The 22,015-nt window shown below is 35.2% G+C and overlaps 1 non-coding gene across 1 annotated transcript; it reads right to left on the reverse strand.

Annotated features, from left to right (window-relative positions):
- Nucleotides 1-20,924: 20,924 nt before the first annotated feature.
- LOC133780913 (small nucleolar RNA R71) lies at nucleotides 20,925-21,031 on the reverse strand. Its single transcript, XR_009869719.1, has one exon. It is a non-coding gene; the product is annotated as a small nucleolar RNA R71 (small nucleolar RNA).
- Between the last annotated feature and the right edge of the window lie 984 nt (nucleotides 21,032-22,015).

Consider the following 22,015-nt stretch of genomic DNA (forward strand, 5'->3'; position numbering starts at 1 on the left):
AATAATTCTTAAATATTTAATGTCTCAATGATGAGACATTACAAATTTGGAGAGGCAATTTTGAATCTATACACCAATTGTGAATAGCTTGAAGATAATTTTATTCATTTTGGTTAAAGATGGTGATATGTTTAAATTAATCCCAGTGAGGAGATAATTTTAAACTAAAGGATGAGAAATCAAAGTGTTTAAATAAATCAATGAGGATTAATTTTCTTTAATTTAAAGTGTTAAAAAAAAATTCTTCCAATTGATTTTGATGAGAAAATCAATGGATGTCAAAATGGTGTTTTTAAAAGAATATCAAAGAGACTCTTAAAAGATGCACAAAATTTGTTTAAGTGATTTTGAGATTATTTAGACAACTAAAATTTAAAATTAGTGATTATTTGCTTGAAAAATTTTCACATGGTATTTGTGTTTACTTATTTCATTTTGTGAAATATATAAAAGAAAGCAGACCAAGTGAATATTACTTTCACAGGCGTATGTCTTGCTTTAGCAAGTAAATAAATAAAAATAAAATAACATTGAGATTTTGTTTAAATTGGATGTTTTGTGAGTTCATCATGTGGCTTAAAGGTCTCGTGGTGGATTTTTGAATTATAAGTCTAGATTTATCTTGGAGGATAAAGGACTTAAAAGAAATGAAGAGATTTATATTTTAATGTGATACTTCACTATCACTTTATTAGAAATGTGGGGTGATGCTCCAAAGTTAATCAATTAATTTTGTTGAAAATGATTGATTAATTTGGCCATCTTGCTAAAATATATACACACAAGTTAGTGTTGGGGTTTTATGCCCTAATTAAAACCCAAATTCTTTGCAATCTCATTTTATTATCAATAAAAGAATAGAAATAATTTTTTGACTTGGTCAATCACTTTGCTCACATGTTTTATTTTAATGATTATTTGTTTAATATAAACTTCTATTAAATCCCGAGCATATAGCTAATCTTATTTATAGTGACGTAATCACAGTGGAATATAAATATGATTATATGTTCAAAATAAGTTAGTCGTAAGATTAGTCAGTGCAATGGATTTACACTGACTTGCCAATCTACGATATGATCTACTTACACATTACAGTGTTATGTTCTTTCCAGAACATTAGCAAAGTAGATAAGATCAGATGTATTTGTTACATCGGACATGACCGATATTGACAGTTGATAAGATAAGTAAACATACCGTTATTATCTATTCTAGTCATATCATATAGTTGACCATAGGTTAATTCAATCTCAATTCTGAGTGGTTAGTATTCTAACTGATTGTATTATTTGAGTTCTTTGACTTGTTCGTTACCAGCTTACCCTACGGACTGGCCCATACTTACATCTTGGGAACTCGGTAGTATAATTGAGTGGGAGTGTTAATCATAGATATGAACATCTATAGCTTCTGATGAAGAAGTGAAATGATGGTTTCCTTTTAGTTTGGTTCAAGGTGTTAAATGATAGAGATCTCATTTCAGTAATTAAATTAGTTTACTGAAATATCATTTACAAGGAACTAAGTGTTTTAAGGATAAAATACAATGAGGGGTAAAACGGTATTTTAGTCCTATCTCATTGTAGACCGTCTATAGAGGATTGAGTGACAATTATGGTTGTAACAATGGATAATTAATAGCGTATCTATATTTGTTATAGAGCGTTCTATGAATTCAAGAGTACAATTCCAAGTCTATAGTGGAGTCACGAGAAATTAATAAGTTAGTAAATTTATTTGTTAGATTTATGATAACTTATTGGAGCTTGATTTCATAGGCCCATGGTCCCCATTGTACCTTGGATAAAACCATCTAGATAGTCTCAATTAATTGATTTAATCATCAATTAGAATTATCAAAGTTGACCAGGTCAATTTTGGATAGTTTCACAGAGTTGTGTAATTTTGAGAAGAAAATAAAATTTAAGGCAGATTTATTAATTAAGATAAATTGGTATCTAAATTAATAAATAAATTTAAATCAAGGTTCAAATTATAAATAATTAATTTGATAAAATATTTAAATAATTATTTAATTAATTAAATCAATATAAAATAATACAGGCCTTGATTTTACGTCCAATGGGCTTATAATCAAATGGGAAATTTCACGTGCCTATAGCCCATGATAATTTCGACCTAGGGCTTCAAAATGGCTATTATTTTATTGATTTTTTAATTAAATTAAATGGCCTAATTGAGTCTATAAAAGGAGTGCTTAGAGAGAAGTCAAAACAGACGTTTGATAAGTCACAAGTCAGATTTTCTAAAAGTTTTAGATTCTCTCTAAACACAAGTCCTTTTCTAAACCTCTTTGTTATTTTCTCTTCTTCTCTCTATATCTATCTCATGTGTTGAGAATTTCCCACACTCGTCTAGGTGGTTCTAAGGATACATTGGAAGATTGTGAAGAAAATAGAAGATCGATTCAGTTTCTTGATAATACTTTGCGACAGAAAGGATACAAGAGTTAGAGAAACTGAAGGAAGGACTCTTAATTCCCCTGCGTATATTGTAAGTATTCTATTTTTGTTTCTCTTTGAATTCAATTTTAGAAACATGTTTTAGGCTATCTTGTATTAATTTGTTTATTATTAGATATACATGAAAATAAATAAAGATCCTGTATAAGCTAATCCAACAATTAGGTGATTTGGAATTCCACATTCTAAATTACCTTAGCTATATATGTATAAATTGAATAATCTAGACATGCTTGATGTCTAAAGTTCTTATTTGTGAGATATTTGGGTTCAATAAGGAATCAATTTAACACATAAGGGGCGTTACAGAAACAAGGAGGTTCTAGAACTAATATTCAAGAAAGTGTGTTTATCTTGAGTATTAAAGTGTGAAAATAGTGGGAGTGTTGACTTGGGGTCAAACTCACTATTTTGATGAATAAGATGTGTAACTATTTTAATCAAACTATAGCTAGCACAATGTTTGAATAAATTAATTATAATGTGATTAAGTATGCATACATGAGAAAAGAAATTACTCAAGTTGAATCATTTCTACATGTCAAGGGAGGGGACTTAGACTCCCTACAGAGATTCACGGTAGATGGTAACCTATCTTAATACTAGTTACCTAACTAGTATACGGTTCAATAGGTAATAACATGCCAATAAAGTGAATATTAGAAGTACACAAATTGTGTCCCATATGAGATATGAGTTCTACTTGAGATGACAAGTATTTTAGGGTAACAAAATACTGTAAGAGTCTACCTATATAGACCTCTAGGGGTGGTGTCACCCCTCATGAGAGTTGGGAGTCATTCTCAAGAAAATTCTATGAATGAAATGTGCACATGGCCATTAACAATGCAAAGCGAAATATTGAGGATTCAAGTGAACATAGCAAAGATGTCTGTATTATCACCAATTTTTTATAAATGAATGGTGGTTCAATGCTTCGGCAACAGAAATTTCAATAAATTGTGTGATAATAACACTAAGGTAAAATTCAAGTAAAAAAGAATGTTACCTTATGCACTAATGCAATGGTTCCTGTAGAGAGTAATTATTTAATCAAGTGGGGGAATATTTTATTTTAATATAATGTTCCATTGATTAAAGAAGTGTTACAAAAAGAGATTATTCAATCTTAGTGGGAGAATGTTATATTATTTTATATAACATAATGCTAGATTAAATAATGTGAAAAATGTGATTTGTCACATAAATGTGATCTGTCACTCCTTGTAACATAATATTGACAGTTACAAAATTGAACGTATGTGTGTGTCCAAGTGTAACATATTTGGATTTGCAAAATAAGCTACGAACTTATAATTTCCCAATATCACCCAATAATGTGTAGATTGAGAGTTACACATTTATGATTGAATTTTATCAAGCCATAATGTGATATGGCTGTTGAAGACATGTTTTTAACACTCATTAGGTCTATGGAGCTTACAAAATCATGTGGGGAAGATATTAGTATGTTTTGGAAAAATGTACAAAATTGGGAGGTTGTGGCCACAAGCATCCCAGGGCGCGGCCTGGGAAGGAGAGGCTCATGGCCACACCCTGGGGTGCTAGCAGCCAAATCCCATTTTTCCTTTTCTCCAAATTGAATGGTTTTGACAGCCTAAGTAACTCCCAAATCTTCATTTTAATTCGATAAACATCCAATTAAACATTTATAATAGCCAAAGAGGTTGGTGGAATTTGAAATTGAAAAGTTTTATCAAAACTCTATAAATAGGAGCCTAATGCTCACTTGTAAGACATACCATTTTCTATACACAAAGCACTTGGCCGGAAAATACACCAAATGGCTTGATAATTCTAGAGTGATATTTCAAAAATTGAGAGGACCTTAGTGCTTAGAGAATAAGGGGAAATAAGCTTTTGGACAAAGTTCTGAAACTTTGTTCAAGTTCGTGATCCCTAGTACTCTACATTTTGGTTGTGTGACTGTTAGAGAATTCTTGTTGTTTTTTTCTTTGTTTTCAATTCACTATTATTATTATTTCATTCTTCATGTTCTTTATATTTATTTGTACTATTTTGCTTTGAGTTTGTAATCTTCTTCTTTTCTACTTCTTCTCATATCTATTTACATGTATTTTTTGTAATTGACTTGTAACATTTATTTTAGTTAAAACCTTGTCTATTGTATTTCTTGGTTAGAGTTATATGTTTGTTTCCCATTTTCATTGAATAGTATCTATTCTCTAACATGCAATGGCTTTTGTGAGGGGCATGCAATTATTGAAATTATTCTAACACATTAGCCCTAACTAAACACATTCCAACAATTGGAATCAAATGTATTAGAGCCTTAAATAAACAAAATCCTTGAAACAAAAAAGAAAAGGTTTCCAAATGAAACAATCTCAATGTATATATATATATATATAAGCCATGAGATTTGGGATTAAAATGTTGTTGTCCTTCTCCGACCCACCATCTGTCTACACTACAAGCATTGTTCTTCTTGCCAAACACTAGAGTATGCATTTTCACACTTTGAAGGTAAGAAATTTTCTCATTCATTCTCTCTCTCGCCGATGAAAGAGTCATTGTATGCACTTTAAGTGTTCACAATTTTTATTATTCTTTATTGCTTATAGAGTTGAGGGAAAAATTGAAGCATTGGTATAATGTACCTAGGTTTTCCAACATCATAGGACGCTGTATATCTCTATTGGTGTAATTTAGTATTGAGTATCATATATTTTAATTTAATTGAAATATGTGAAATATGATATTTACTTGCATTAATAGCGAGATACCATGTCTTCGACTTCCCTTTAGCATTTCTCAAAAAATGTGGGAGAAATTTCATTCAATAGTTTATCAGAGAAGGTTGCCCAAAGCTATCACAAATCAAGAAGATGTGTACTCTTCTCTATGACTATTAAAATAACTCAATACTCATTACAACTTAGAAAAGGAAACTTAGAGAATATGTTTAAGTTGTGTTATAAAACATGTATGTAAAATTAAAAATGTATTAAATATTGTAAATATGTTTTTTTGTCTTAAGAGTGTAATAAAGTTTTAAATCTTGCTATGAAGGTTAAATTTAACATTGTTCATTAGGTCACACATCTTCATTCATCTAAGTCAAAAGAAATAGTGTTAAGGAAAAACAAAACACAAAATAGAGTTGAAGATTGAATTTATTAAGACCATTTAGGTTCTGTTAGTGGTTAGTTAGTTTGTTAGTCTAGAGTCTATTAGTTTAGAGTTGTTACAACTAACCAGCTCTGATATTGTACAATTATATACTAGAGTCTCTTACTCCTTTATGACTGTGCAATACAATAATTAGATTCATTATTTTCCTTCATTTTTCTTTCATCTTTCTCCCATTGCCATGGTTGTGACTGCTTCTAGCTCCAAACCTCTTGTCAATTTCAAGCACGTGTTGTCTATCAAGCTTGATGCAAACAAGTTCCTTCCATGGAAGCATCAAGTAATTTCCACTGATCGAGGTCATTGTCTCACCAACCACTTCGAACAAGATTATGCACAGCCAAAATATGCATCTGAGAACGATTAAGCAAATCGTAAAGTCTCTACTTCCAATGGTGATTGGGATGCTCAGGATTGGCTCCTATTGTCTTCGCTTCTTTTGTCGATGACTGAATCCATACTCGCTCGCGTGGTGGGTAATGTTACAGTTATTGACCTCTAATTTGTTCTTCAAGAATTCAACAGAGCTCAAACTCATGCCAAGAATAGTGAGTTCAAAATGCAATTGCGTAACACAGAAAAAATTCATCTTCTATAAGTGAATACCTTCTCAAGATTAAGAATCTTGCCAATATGTCAAACTTTATTGGTCACAAAGTCCCTCCGTCTGATCACATTGAAGTTGTATTTAATGGTTTGGTCAAAGGCTTTGAATTGTTCATCACTTCGGTCAATAATGCCACTGAGGAGTATTATGTCACAGAGATCGAAGCATTGTTGATTGCTTAAAAAGTACAAAATGATAAAAGCTCTAAAGAGCTTGACATTGTTTATGGGGAAGCCAATCTTGTTGCTCAATATGGTGGTGCCACGTCCTATGGTGGCTCAAGGGGTTCCTTTAGCAATCACATGTAATATTCAAGGCCCGTCACTGTATAGTAGTGGTACTAAAGCTCATGGAAGAGGACATGATTATGAGACTCATGGTGGCTACCCAAACCAGGGTGGGGGGTCGAAGCTTTAGCAACTACGGTGGTCGATGGCCTAAGTCTCCATGGCAATCCAGCCCATGTGCCAACTCTATCAAAAACCAGAGCATGTTAAGCTTTAATGCTTGTATCGATTTGATAAATCATTTTATGGCCCTACTAACAATTTTTCAAGTTCAAGTGCTAACATTGCCTTTCCAATGCAAACCATGATTGCTACTTTTGAATCTATGGCTGACCCAAATTTGTAACCAGTGTAATGCCCTGGATAGCCTAGACCATTACATGTGTGTATTTTAAATAGTGCTGGACTTGCTAATCAAGTCATTTGGATATAAACGTGTAAGTAAGAGTAACTAATGGATTAGGGTTTAAAAGTTTTTCTCATAGGAACATTTACTTTCATTTAAAAGTTTACGTTTGTACGTGGGATCCCAAAAATTAATGTTTACAAGTCATTTACAACTCCAAAGGGTAGTTACAACAAAAGTCGGCTGGCCTAAGCGGCAAAATTAGGGTTTGACTCTAGTCCCTCTTGAATCCTCGGCCGTGGCGGTCGAGCAACTACATATGTACATGCCATCCCTAAAGCTCTCCAACTCTTGGCTGGTCCCACTTCCCCTTTCCCTTGCACCACATAGCACCTGTGAGCCAAGGCTCAACAAGAAAACTTAAATCAATAGACTCAAATAAGCAACTAAATATAAATAACATGCTTAGCAGTTTTAACCCTACTCAATCAACACACATAGTCCAATCTAAACAACCAATGAGTTTCTAAGGTGTAGACTGCACTTCCAATTATTTAGGTGGCATTTGGGCCAAAAAAGTGCATACTTCATTCCCAGGTTGCCCTATAAAAAATGGCATGCATTTCGCATGCTTATTGCTGACCCAAACTCTTAGACAGAGCTTTCAAACCAGGTATAATTAGATATATAGTTTACCTAACACACAATTAGATAGAGTGTATACAAGCATGCCTAATCAAGTAATCACAAGCATAATTATAGTATATTCATTAATAGGAGCCCGAGCCCTAATTGTAACTAGGGTGCTGATTTATTACCTCAAGTCTCGAGCAAGTAGCGTATGGCGACCTCGAGCACGACCCTTACTCCCGTGCCAAATAGTATAACCTAGCACAACATAATAACGGATAATCATCAAGAACTAAACTATTGAAAAGCTTTGAGATTAATTCCTAGCCTCTGGGACCTCAAATTCTACTAAACCGGGTAGTAGAATCATTGTTGAGCCATTAGGTTTGAGTTCCCGTGCTCACAAATCCTATTTGGCCATAATCCTCATTTTGAGTCGCGGGGCCCCTCACAAGCACCATGACTCCCTACAAGTCAAAGAGCCCTAACCCTCATTTCCCTAGACACGCGTCGCCACTAAGCACCGCGGTGCCAAGGCGATTCAGAGGATTGCCCTAGCCCATAAGTTCATGCGTTCCGCAACACACCAGTAACAACATCTCAGTGCAACCCCACAAACCCAGAAAAGTTAGTGATTTCATAAATCGAAATCTCTCCCAAAACCCCTCCAAACTCAGTTTCCACCTCAAATTGACCACCCAAACTATTCCACCAATGCAAATACACATATGCATGCTCCTGTATTTCTTCTTGACAAAAAGTATTGGTGCACCCCATAGTGAGTAGATAGGTCTTATGAAACCTTTGTCCAGCAGCTCCTGAAGTTATAACTTTAGCTCCTTTAATTCTGAGGGTGCCATATGGTAGGGATCTTTTGAGATCATCACTGTCTCTGATGCCAGTTCTATTACAAATTCAATATCTCGGCTCGGAGGCAATCACAGTAATTATTTGAGAAATACCTCACGAAATTCACAAACCATATGGGCATTCTCTGGCTTTAAGTGTGTCTCCCGAGACTAGTCTACCATGTTAGATAGTAATTCTTGGCAACTGTTGCTCATTAGTTTTCGCGCCTTAAGCACTGAGATTATAGGAATTCTGGTCTGGGATGCATCTCCTTCAAAAATGGATTGCATCCCTTCGTCTATTTTTAAAATGACCATTTTTCCTTTACAGTCTATTGTTGCTCCATGCTTGATAGCCAATCTTTGCCCAGTATTATGTCATAATCTTTAATGTCTAGTTCAATTAAATCCACCGGTAGTTCTTTACCTTCCATTCTGACTGTCGCGCCATGCACCCCTCTACTAGATAGTACCACCTCTCCCAAGGGTAAATCTATAACAAACTTAATACTAAGGTATTCGTAAGATTATTCTAGTCTGCTAATTATTCTTTGAGAAATAAAAGAATTCATAGCTCCAGAATCAAATAATACATTGCATAATTTACCTAAAATAATAAGCTGACCTGTCACAACCGTGTTACTGTTTACTACTTCTCTTTGGGTGAAAGCAAAAACTCAAGGAGGAACTAATTCGTTGTCTCTTTTCTGCTGCTTCGCCTTTGGACAATCTTTCTTCATATGACCTTCTTTACCATAGTTAAAACATTATTTCTTCAGAAACTGACATTGTCCAGGATGCTTTCTCTTACAAGTTGGTCAATAGGGGTATTCGAAATTTGGCTTTTTGGTACAACCGCTGGACGCCACTAATTTACCCTTTTTGTCTACCTCCTGAGTTTGACCACCAGGGTGCTTCCTCTTATGGTCATGTTGCCCAGCATTCCCTTCTTCGCATCTCTTTTAGTAGCATTTTCTTTCCAGATAGTCTCCTCCAATAGTTCAGCTTCTCCAACATTTCATATCCAACGATCATAGGTTTTAACCCCTTCACAAACTGTTGAATCTGCAATGTTTCTGTCGACACAGTGTGTGGTGCAAACATAGCTAGATGGTCAAACTTTCTGGCATATTCAGTTTGAGTTGAATTTCCCTGGGTGAGGGTAATGAATTTGTAACGACAAAAAAATCACTAATATGGCTTAAGGGCCCTGATTAGTGTGCCGGGAAGGCATAATTGGCTTATGTGGGAATTTATTGATTTAATGCAGGATTACATGATAAGCATGCTTGTATGATTATATGAATGTAAATATGGTTAAATGTTATATCTGTGAGAACCACATTATTATGTGGGTAGATTTGCAGAGCGCGACTTGAGGCGACCCTAGGGAGCTAGATAGCGGGAAAAGTCACAACGGGGCTTAATATTTGACTTTGGATAAGTCCGGAGTATTTTAGGAATCAGGTAGTTATTTAGATTATCGAGTTATAGAAATAAATATATGGAGATATATTTGAGGATAGAAAGCTTAGGCGGAAATATTGGGAAAATTTACAGTTTTTCCCTCGGGGACGTTCTTGGTACCTCGAGCCTCGGGATTGACTTAACTGGCCAGGATTAGACTAAGTTAATGTAAAGCAGAGGAATAAAACACAAACGGACCTTCTCATCTCTTCTCCTCTATTCTCTTCTCTTCCGTCTCTTTTCACTTTCAAGAACTACAGAAAATTCAAGGAAAATCAACTGGGAATTTAGTGATTTGGGCTAGAAACTTGTAGGTTGAATCTAGTGCTCAGCTAAGGGAACTCAACCAAGATTAAGGTAAGGGCTGAATCACACCTCTGAGCATTTGAATTTTGAGTTTTGGCTAGGTATTAAGGGTGTTTATGGTTTTGATGTTTAAGGGTTGAATTAAAGATGAGAAGCTTAGATTTTAGCTCAGGATTTTGTCAAGAAAGTGGTTCAGCAAATGAGGCAAGCTTCAACTCGTAATTTAGAGGTTTAAATTTGAGTATTGCATGAATGGTTTTGGTATTTGAGTTGCTGGGTTTCAGAAATAAAAAATGGAATTTTAGTAGGTTTTTAGGTTGGATTTCTGTTTGATTATGTTGTTAGAATCATGTTAAAAGTTTTGTGATTAATGGGTTTTAAATTAGGGTGCTTTGGGATGGTTTTGGATGAGGTTAGGATGCTAGAAATGGTGGATTTTCTGGGCATGAAGGGGAGGGTCGCGGCTCTGTTCTAGAGCGCTACGGCCCTACAAAGCAAGAGAGTCAGGGAGGCTCGGCCAAGGGAGAGTGTCGCGGCGCCATTGGGCAGGGCCGCGGTGCGTGTCTGCTTTCTAGGGGCCTTGGGCTCTATTTTAGGGGCGTGCTGCAGCTAGATTTCAAGGGCTGCAGCCCTTAAGTACATCCTTGAACATTTGGGGATTTTAAGTGCGGAAATCTAGTCTAGGGTGCTCGGGATTGATTTCGCCACCGTGCTTGGTGGAATTCGATGTCCCGGAAGATAGTATTGTACCCAGAAACCTTTATTTCAATATTAATGGAATTCATTACCTCGGTTGTGACTAGGTGTTAGCTAGGGCTCGGGAAACGGATCGTGCTCGAGAAACGTCGCTCATAATCAGTAAACTTAGAAATTAAAGGTAATGAAACTGCACCAGGTTGTATATTTGTAATGGGACTAAGGGCTTCCTAATATGTATGCTTGAAAGGATGGTATTATGCCATGTAAATGGTGAACCAACGGCCTAAGAGTGCCAAGGGTTACACTAGCGCACAAGACGCAGCTTGGCCACTGGTAGCCGAGGATAGCTTATTATGCACATAGCTCTGTTTAAACAGGCCGGAGTCAGTGGGGTAAACAGAGATTGCGGCCTATGTTGTCGGCCCTGATTATTATGTGTGACCTGATTGTTATTAATGATCAGTTGCATCATTGGTTCTGAATATGTACTGAGTGGTTAATGTGGAATATTAAGTGTTTGATCATGCTTAAAGGATTGATTATCTGTTATTGTTGTTTGTGTTGCATATTATGTTTTCTTGCTGAGCCTTGGCTCACGGGTGCTACATTTTGCAGGTAAAGGCAAGGACAAACTCAATCAGCCCTGACTAGGAGAGCTCTGGGAGCAGAATGTACATGACCGGTCGCTCAGTCGCCACGGTTGAGGGGGAAGCAGGAACAAGAGAACCGGAAATGTCTGTTTTGCCTTAGTATGGCTGATGGTTGTCTGTATTTTGGAGATTCTGTAAACTAACTCTTAAACACTGTTTCTTTTTTGGATCCCATGTATAAAACTGTTTAATTATATAAAGTGTAACTTTTGAGACCAAAACCTTTTTAACCCTAGCACAATCTTGATTAGTGACACGTTTTTCACTAAATGACTTGATTAGCATGTCCTGCACCTTTATATGTACACAGTGTAGTGGTCTTGGCTATCCAGGGCGTTACAGAACTCGTCCACCCATGTGGCCAAGATAGCAGGGATGTAATACTTCTTATTATAGACTTACACAAAATCATCCCATGTCATTGTGGGCACATTTCTGGTCTGCGCCACTACGTCCCACTAGATGTGGGCATCTCTCTTAAGGCAGCTAGAAGCACATGAGACCCTGTCTTCATTGTTCAGTCTCATATGCTCAAGTATAGATTGAACAGACACCATTCTTCTACTTCCACCGGATCAGACTCGCCATCAAAGTTTGGTGGTTGTTTCTTTCTGAAGAGTTTATAAACAACCTCGAAGCGATGTTCATCCATTTGTAAAGACTTTGACAAGGGTACCATATTTTGCGATTATGGTTGACGGTTTTACTGGGATTATTGCTGCCTTCGCAGTTCTTCCTCTCTCCTCTGAAGTCCTGCCCTTAGTCGGGCATTCTCCCTTTCCAGGTTCGCTCTCATGGCTATAGTTGTGGCATCTTCTATGCTCAGAGGGACTTCAGCCACACCAGGTTCTTCTTGCATTTCTTGGGCTTTCAGTATGTCACGAATTTCTTCCTGAACAGGGACAGTAGCTACTCTTCCGCCTCCGCGGCCTCTACCTCTTCTGCGTCCTCTACCCCTTCCACAACCACTGCCTCTTCCATTAAGTCGTGCAAATTGTCTTGTCTCGATATCCATTGATTTCTATTACAAAAGAAAGGTTCAAAAGAGAAACCGTAGAAATCTACAACTGAGGATGAAACACTTATTCTAACCAATTATGTATAGTTATTAGGGCCCATCTGTCTATATACTCTAATCCTACTACAATTAAGTCCAACTTGGGTAAATGGGCCTTAACAATTGAATCTTCCATGGAGGAGGGCTAGGTTCAGTATGTCATACCCACTACTAATGGCCCCCTAACTTCCACTTGGACCTAAAAGATAGGAATTTGAACCCTCGTCTTATTAATTGTTATTCATTACTTAGGCCCAATCTAATAATGCAAAACAAATGGGCTAACCCATAAGAGAGGAATTGAAACCTTGCATTTTAAACCGAGCCCAAAATAAATTTTAAAACCATTTTAATATTACAAAAATCCATAAAAAAATCCATAATATAAATAAAAAAAAACGTGAATTAAAACAAATAAATATCCATAACAAACTAACGGAAGTTATACTAAAACTTCTTATTAAGAAAAATCAACCAAAAAAAAGATCAAATCTTCTATATCAGATCCTTCCTCTAACGTATCCCAAGTGAGTTCAGGATAACAATTTATAGTGTAATAAAACTTGTTGTGTTGGGAATGTTATTCATAAAGATATTTCTAACAATGTCTGTCAAGTGATGCATCCTATCTCCTTTTTTCCCATTTGGTAAAACAATATCTTGTATTAGGCAAAAATTTCACGAAAAATTATACATAAGGACATCATATTTATCCTCCTCCATAATGTTAGTATCATAAAGAATCTCTTCTCACACTAAGTCCAAACTCGGCCCTGCTAATGGTGAAGTAAACAAATGTCTGAGAACTATATGTGTTTCATGAGATTTAAGTAAAGCCCTAAAAGTAGACATCACGTGCTTAATGGCTGAGTGAATTGTATCAATTCTTAAAAGATATTCTCTCATGTTGGGTGGTCCAGGCTTAATCATGAATCCTCCTTATAGCTTTAAGGACTCTAATCACATTATGATTCATTGTTCTAGACTTTGAAAAACTTTAAAATCAAAATAAACTGCAAATTACTAGGATTATAAATAATATAAACAAAACAAGGTACTTACTTTGTAACGGGGCGACCCATTTTCTGACTTGTATGAATATGTGAGAGCGTTCTAGACCAGTATCATCATGGCTCTGATACAACTTGTAACACCCTGAATTCAAACTATGACTTTAGAAAATAAAAGCGTTGAAAATAAATTTAATAAATCAGAAAAGTGTCACCTTCTTTATCGACAAGTTAAAATAAACATAACTCGTGTTTAAGAAAAATAAATAATAATCTTTACAATATAAAAAATAAAACTAGGCAATGTTTAATAATAAAGTATCATAATTTTTCCAAGAAAATAACATGCGACTATACGACCCCCACATATTCACACCAGTCTTAATGTCCGGAATCTACTCATCATCGGTCATCTAAGGTTACTGTAGAAAAATATACTCTTGATTGTTATTTTCATTTCTAAAGGAATAACCTTTAAATAGGCTGAGTATAAAAGGTATATTCTAGATATAAACTAATTTACATTAATTACACCTTAGCTGTAAAACACTAACTAATAATTCAGATTATTTCTACACACTCCCTCAAGCTGGTGCAAACAAGTCCCACATGCCCAACTTGCACAATTGCTCATTAAAGCTTTCTTTTGATAATCCTTTTGTTAGCAAATTAGCAGCTTCTTCTTTGCTTGGCACATAAATGACACGTAGTTCTTTTTCTTCAATTTTTTCTTTTATGAAATGACGATCCACCTCCACATGTTTGGTTTTATTGTCGTTGTATAGTTTCAAAGGATTCACTCTTTGAAGTTGTACTTCTTCAAGAACTCGTTTGATCCAGATCAATTCACATACTACTTGAGCAAGAGCTCTAAGCTCAGCTTTAGCACTGCTTCTTGCAACAAGTTGTTCTTGCTTCTCCGAGTAACAAGATTTACCCATACCTTGGTACAATATCTAGATGTTGATCTTCTGACCTCAATTGAACCTGCCCAATCTACATCAGTGAAAGCTTCTATGCCTCTTAATCCATTTTTTCTGAACAACAGACCTTTTCGAGGTGTCTTCTTTAAATACCTTAATATCCTATAAACTGCCTCCAAGTGTTCTTCTAAAGGGTTGTACATATACTGATTGACCAAGCTCACTGCAAAGGCAATGTCATGGCTGGTGTGAGACAAATATACCAATTTTCCCACTAGTCATTGATACATCCCTTTGTTTATAGGTTTCTCCTTTTCTTTCTTCTTATACTTCCCCTTGGGTTCCACTGGTGTTGCTACTAGTTTACATCTTTGCATACCAGTCTCTTTGAGTAGATCAATTACATACTTATGTTGAGAGACTGACCAAGATATTTTACATCAAATTCTTGGGCTAATAGTATTTTAAGCTCCTCCATTCCATTAAGGTCATTTTCGGTTAGAATCATATCTTTAACATAGATAATAAGAATTACAACCTTACCATCTTGTGAAAGTTTGAAGAACAAAGTATGATCCGACTGACCTTGTTTTTACCCATGCTTCTTGATCACTTGATTGAACCTCTTAGACCATGCTTTTGGTGAATGCTTTAAGCCATAGAGAGATTTCTTTAAGTGACATGTTGCTTCTTCTCCATATTTTCCTTCGAGGCCAGGAGGAATCTTCGTATAAACATCTTCCTCTAAATTATGGGTTAATGATAACCATAATTCGAAAAAGAATTTACCAATAACAAAAAAAATATTTTAATCAATTCATTATGTGTATGAGTCTTACAACATTCTTACACAATCTATTCAACAAGCATTTGTGTGAGCATGTGTAATGAATTTGGCATTTCTTTTTGGCCTTTTAAAGCTAGGGTCATTGACCATGTTTGGCAATTGTAGCCTTTTTCAAATTGAAACCATAATGGAGGCTATAACTCTTATATTGATGGTGGCCCTTTACACTAGTAGAGTATCCTCCAATAGAATTTCTAATTACCTAGTACCAACTTACACAGTGTCAGCTTTCACAAATCAGTAAAGGTAGCTCTTTTCCAAAATAGAGCCTGAAAAAGAAACTGGATTAAGGAATGCTCATACCAAAACGAACATAATGATTTGATCAAATATAAATTGGAGGGTCTACTATTTTTCAAATATGGTTTTTATTCTTCATAAAGTATAAGAATTATAATGTTCAATTTCCAAAAATTGAAAAAATATGGTCCAAATTTTTCCAAACATGACAAGAGACTTACACAATCACATATGCAAGGCAAGATAATCAGTTATTGGCAATTTCAAATAAAACAAACCCCCAAGGATTTCTTGAGGGAATCAAATCTGACCATGTCTAAAGCTTTAGTAAAAATATCTATAATTTGTTTGTTAGTCTAAACATATTCTAAAATAAGAGTTTTGTTTTCAATAAGTTTCCTGATAAAATGATGATGAATGTCAATATGTTTTGTGCGAGAGTGCTGAACAGGATTTTTGGAGAATTTAATATCACTTTTATTATCACAAAAAATGGTCAAAGTTTTAAGATCAAACCCAAATTAAGACAACAGCATCCAATAGCTATGTACTCAGCCTCGGTTGTTGACAAGGAGATGGAGTTTTGTTTTTTACTATGCCAGGAAACCAAATTGTTTCCTAAGTAAAAACAAGCACCACATGTACTTCTGCGGTCATCAATTTTTCCTACCAAATTGGCATCACTATAACACACAAGGTTAGAGTTTATTTCTTTGGAGTACCCAATGCTTAATTCAAAAGTATTGTTGATATAACGAATAATTATTTTTACAGCAGTAACATGAGACTCCATGGGGTTCACTTGGAAACAAGCACACACTCCAACACTGTAACTGATGTCTGGACGACTAGCAGTTAAGCATAGAAGACTCCCAATCATACCCCGGTAAAGAGTAGGATTGACTTTTGTCCGATTCTCATCTTTAGATAGTTTGACAATGGTTCCCATGGGAGTTGTAGCCGGTTTAGATGTATCGATCCCAAATCTCTTCACCTAATTTTTGACATACTTGCTTTGTTGAATGAAAATTCCCTCATCTGGCTGCTTAACTTGGATCCCTAAGAAAAAATTGAGCTTTCCCACCATGCTCATCTCAAACTCTTCCTGCATTTGTTTCACAAATTCATGTAGTAAAGAGACATTACTAGAACTAAGCACTATATCATCAACATATATTTGAGCTATCATAATATTGGTATCAACATTTTTGATAAAAAGTGTCTTGTCTATTCCTCCTCTCTTGTACACCTTTGAGACCAAAAAATCAGTTAGACTCTCATACCAAGCCCGAGAGGCTTCTTTTAACCCATACAAAACTTTTTGCAACTTAAAAACATGATTAGGAAAATGAGGGTCCTCAAACCCTTTGAGTTTCTTAACATAAGCCTCTTCATTCAAAAATCCATTTAAAAAGCAGATTTGACATCCATTTCGAATAATTTAAAACCAAGAACACATGAAATTGCTAGCAATAGTCTTATGGATTCAAGTCTTGCAACAGAGACAAATGTCTCATCAAAATCAATTCCTTCAACTTGAGTGTACCCCTTGATAAGCAAGTTTTAGAGTCATTTATCTATGTGTTTTTCAAGTAAAGTATTACGTGTTTTGTTCTATCTTACACTTGTTTTTGTATATTTTTATGTGAAGAAGGGCTTAGGTGACTTAGGTGTGGAAGGAAAAACTAACAAAAGGACAAAAATGTGATGACCCAACTACTCTAGACTTTTGGACCATTAGCGAATACTATACATAAACACTAATCCTTAATAAAACTCACAAGTGAAAAGATCATAACTTTATTAAAACTTGTAAAAACAAATGTTAAACTTACATAAAAGTTAAAGTAGGATATGGGATCCCATTGTTTTAAAAGGAAAACATAACATAAATATAATTAAAAGAGATTACATAAATAAGTGCAGAAAAATACACATAAAACCATAAGTAAAGACTTCATCCTCGAATCGAAACTCTCGGATCTTTGAATCCATTCCGCCTCAATACACATTCCCCAAGCTTCCAAGAACCTTTCCCACCACTAAAGCTAATTTCCTACACATATAAACAAAAAGGAGTGAGCCTAATGCCCAGCAAGGAAAATCTAACATATAACCATATACATAAAATTCATAATGTAACATAAAACATATCATAACACTTATGTCACATACATACTATAATGGCCATTATTACTTGGGGTCCCATAAACTAAACAAGTCATATGCCCATTAGATTAGTGGGGCTTGCTAGCTAAGCAAGTCATACGCCCATAATCTATTTGGGGCTCGTTAGTTATACGTGTCATACGCCCAAGTCTACAATTATACATATTATAGCATATTTCATAACACATAATCATAAGATAACATATAAATCATATAACACATAACTCCTATCCTATTTTCCATACTAAAATTACTGGGATTTGAGAAGTGGTTTGGGACCTTAGAACACACCTAAAAACCATTTATAACAAGGTGAGTATATTGAAGAAAAGGGATGAAAGTGATGAAGGAACTATACCATCAAATTACACTTACCAAGAATCTTATGCTCAAGAACTTAGATTTCCTAACCAAGAATAAAGAATAAGGTTAGAATGCTTAGTAGAAGACTATGAGAACTTAAAGAAAATAATACCAATTGAACTAGAGTGTGGAATACCTTGAATGCTTATATAGTCAATTTAAACCTTGAACCGAAATGCTATAAAACCTTACTTCCCAAGTGTTTGGTAAGCTTATAGTGATCATGCTTTATAATTCCCAACCCAAGTGTTTACACTCTCACAATAACCTAGCAACTAGCAGCCTCTGAACTTAGTTTGATGAATGAATAAATGGCTGGGTACTAGGTCCTATTTATAGAGTTTAGGAATGAAAAGATCTTCATTTAACTTGAATAAAAATAATGGCTTTTTATGTGAAAAACATTTGAATTATCGTTCAGCAGAGGCTGAAGACTCGTTTAGAAAGATGCTGGACTAATCAAGAGGTTAAAGGTTTGAATGAAGAAAATTTTCAAAATGTTTCAAAATGCCCTGAAGGAGGCAATATATCGCCCCCTGTAGGCGATATATCGCCTGGGCCAGTATGCTCGAGGCAATCGTGTGACGTTTCGTGTTTTTTGTATCCCCGTACTGCGATATATCGCCCCCTATAGCTGTGATATATCGGCATACGCTAAATAATTAAACACGAAATTACACAATTTTAGATTCATTTGAATTGAGTAAACAGCCTTGACTAAGCCCTCTAACGTTTTCAAAGCTACTGACTGACCCTAGGATATTCAAATTTTAACCTTAATAAATTTATTCCTCAAAATACTTAATCATTATTAAACATACACATGACATGTGTTATTACATTATTGGGTCTTATCTAAACCTTATAATATAATAAATATTACCCTCAATATCAGTCATATTAATCAAACCTTAGGTTAAAATTAATATTCTTAAACTATAGGTTAAACTTAGAAAATCTACAAGTGTTACTATGAGTGTCCAAATAAATCCCGGTCTGCACCAAAAATCCACAGTCATAAAGATAATATTATTATTACTGTTATACTACTATCTAACTTAGCTAAGTAATGTTCTTTGGACTCTACAAAAAATTGGTAGAAAACTGTGTTTCGGAGCACTTTCTGCGACCGCAGGAAGGCTGTCTTGCAGCCGCAATAACATAAAAGTTTTGGCATTTCTAGGGCATTCCTGCGACCGCAAGATATGTCTAGAAATGTGAAAAACACAGATTTTCAGTGAAGGGTCTTTTGGTCATTTCATGTTTAGAAAATGCTAATTAGGTTTAAATCACGATTAAAGAGAGAAAAGGAGGCACTTTTGCAGAACTAGACTGGAAGAAGAGTTTTAGGAGTGCTTTGGAAGAAGATTGGATTGATCATTTAGAGTTATTTTCTTCTCCTTTTACTTTTAGTTTAAGTTAATTTCATGTTTATGGATTTCTTAGTGATAAACATGAATCTCTTCAAGCTTTATTATGAATTAATGCAAGTTTTCAATTTCTTCTTCATCTAAGATCTAGTGAATTTGTGTTTATTATGTGTGATTGATTGTGCACCATTTACATGCTATTTATGAATTTGAATCAAAATTTGAGAAGTGAGATTTTGATATGATAAAATTGAATAGACATAGATTTTCATTTAGAACGAGAGTATCAAATTGGTCTATGTGATTTAGGGCTGAGTTCATTGCTTTCTATTGTTTAAATTTCTCATAGAAATATAGAGAATTTGCATTAGGTCGAGTTTGATATTTCTTAACCTGAATATTTAACACTTTGCATGTCTTTCATCTTAATGAGAAGAACCGTCTTTGTGATTGCATTAATAATAATAAAGTGGATAGTAGAAGAGATTAGAATCCTTAATTTCTCATATATATTTGAATCAAGTTTACTGCAAGATTATTGTTCTTTGTTGTTCTTCATTTAATTATGTTATTTATTATTTTTAGTTTTAAAAATTCCAATTTTGATTACCAAATAGAAATAAAATAGGCTATTGGTACTTATAATCAGTCTCCATGGGAACGATATCAGTCTTACCGAAATAAACTACAAAAGTGATTACGTATACTTGCGTAGCTTTAAATTTTCGCAACATGTTTTTGGCGCCGTTGTTGGGGACTGAAGAATTATCAATATTAAAATAGTTAATTTTATTTATGATTTTTTTGCTTTTTAAACAATTTCTAACATGGTTTTCTTGCATTTGTTTACTTCTATTTCAGGTAATTTTATTATATGTGTAGAAGGAGGTGAACAAATAATATTGTTCCAATTAATCCGGAGATTGAGAAGACTTGCAGGCATAATGGTAAGAACAAGAGAGTTGAGAACTCTGTTGTTGTCATGGATGAGAACATAAATAATGAGGTTGTGGGGAACAATGGTAATGCAAGATGTATCCGGCCACGCCAGCCTAGGTGCAACCTGAGAATCCCATTGTTCAAAGTTTGAGGGATTATGTACTCCCTACTGTTACGGGGGTACAGACATGTATCAGACCATCGGCTCTTACCGCTAATAATTTTGAGATTAAGCCAATGATCCTCCAAATGGTTCGGGGTACAGTACAGTTTTGTGGTCTACCCTTTGAAGATCCACACATGCACATAGCTAATTTCCTAGAGTTGTGTGGTACTTTCAAGTATAATGGAGTGACGACTATGCAATCAGGTTGAGGCTATTCACATTTTCATTTTGGGAAAGAGATAAGAGTTGGTTGAACTCCATTCAATCCAATTCTATAAATACTTGGGAGGATTTGGCTTAGAAAATCCTTGCCAAGTTCTTTCCTCCATCAGAAGCTACTAAATTGAGAGGGGAGATTAATAATTTTTATCAACTGGATGGTGAATCTTTGTATGACTCTTGGGAAAGGTTCAAGGAGTTGCTGAGAACATGTCCCCATCATGGCATTGAAAAGTGGATGTTGGTCAACAATTTTTAAAATGGATTGTGCAGTACTACTCGCACAATAACTGATGTTGCAGTTGGAGGGGCATTTATGAGTAAAAGTGCCAACGAGGCATATGAGTTGTTGGAAGATATGGCTACAAACAATCATCAATGGTCGGATGAGCGTACGCCTAGTAACAGAAAGGTAGCTGGGGTTCATGAATTAGATGCAATCACTACCTTGATTGCTCAAGTTGCTTCCTTAACAAAATAGTTGCAACAGAGTATTGTGTTTGCTAATGCCATTCAAATGTCAATATGTTGTGGAATATGTGGGGGTCCACACTCTTTTGATCAATGATCTTCTTCTGAGCTTAATAATAATATTCCCATGGACAAAGCTCAGGTTCAAGTAGCGGGAAATTTTCAGAGGCCTTTCAACAATCCATTCTCCAACACTTACAATCCTGGGTGGAGAAATCACCCAAATTTCTCATGGAGAAACAATGAAGGCCAACAGTCACAGTTTCAAGGCCAATGCCAGCAGAATATGTCACAACAGCCCATGAATCAACCTTCATCTTCACAGTAGCCAGGGCCACAAGATCATCCAAAAAATCCCAATGAATTGTAAGCAGCTTTGTTGACTCTCACTAATACTCAAACTCAGTTTATGACTGAGACTAGATCCTCCATCAGAAATTTGGAGATGCAAGTGGGGTAGCTGGCCAATATGTTGAATACTAGGCCTCAAGGGAATTTCCCTTGCAACACCGTGGTAAATACTTAGGAGCAGTGTCAAGCTATCACCCTGAGGAGCGGGAAAGAAATTGAGGGTCCTTCTCTAAAGGGGACTCAACAAAAGAAGGCAGAAGAAGAGGGGAGCTGTGAAAAAGTTGAGCCCTAAGTGGAGGAAAAGGTTACTGAAGGCTTTGCAACCAAAGAGAAGATTCAACTGGTAGTTGTTGATTCTAATGTCAAAATCCTGTATCCACAACAACTCTA

The sequence above is a fragment of the Humulus lupulus genome, chromosome 5 (genome assembly GCF_963169125.1).
Source record: "Humulus lupulus chromosome 5, drHumLupu1.1, whole genome shotgun sequence".
NCBI classification, from domain to species: Eukaryota; Viridiplantae; Streptophyta; class Magnoliopsida; order Rosales; family Cannabaceae; genus Humulus; species Humulus lupulus.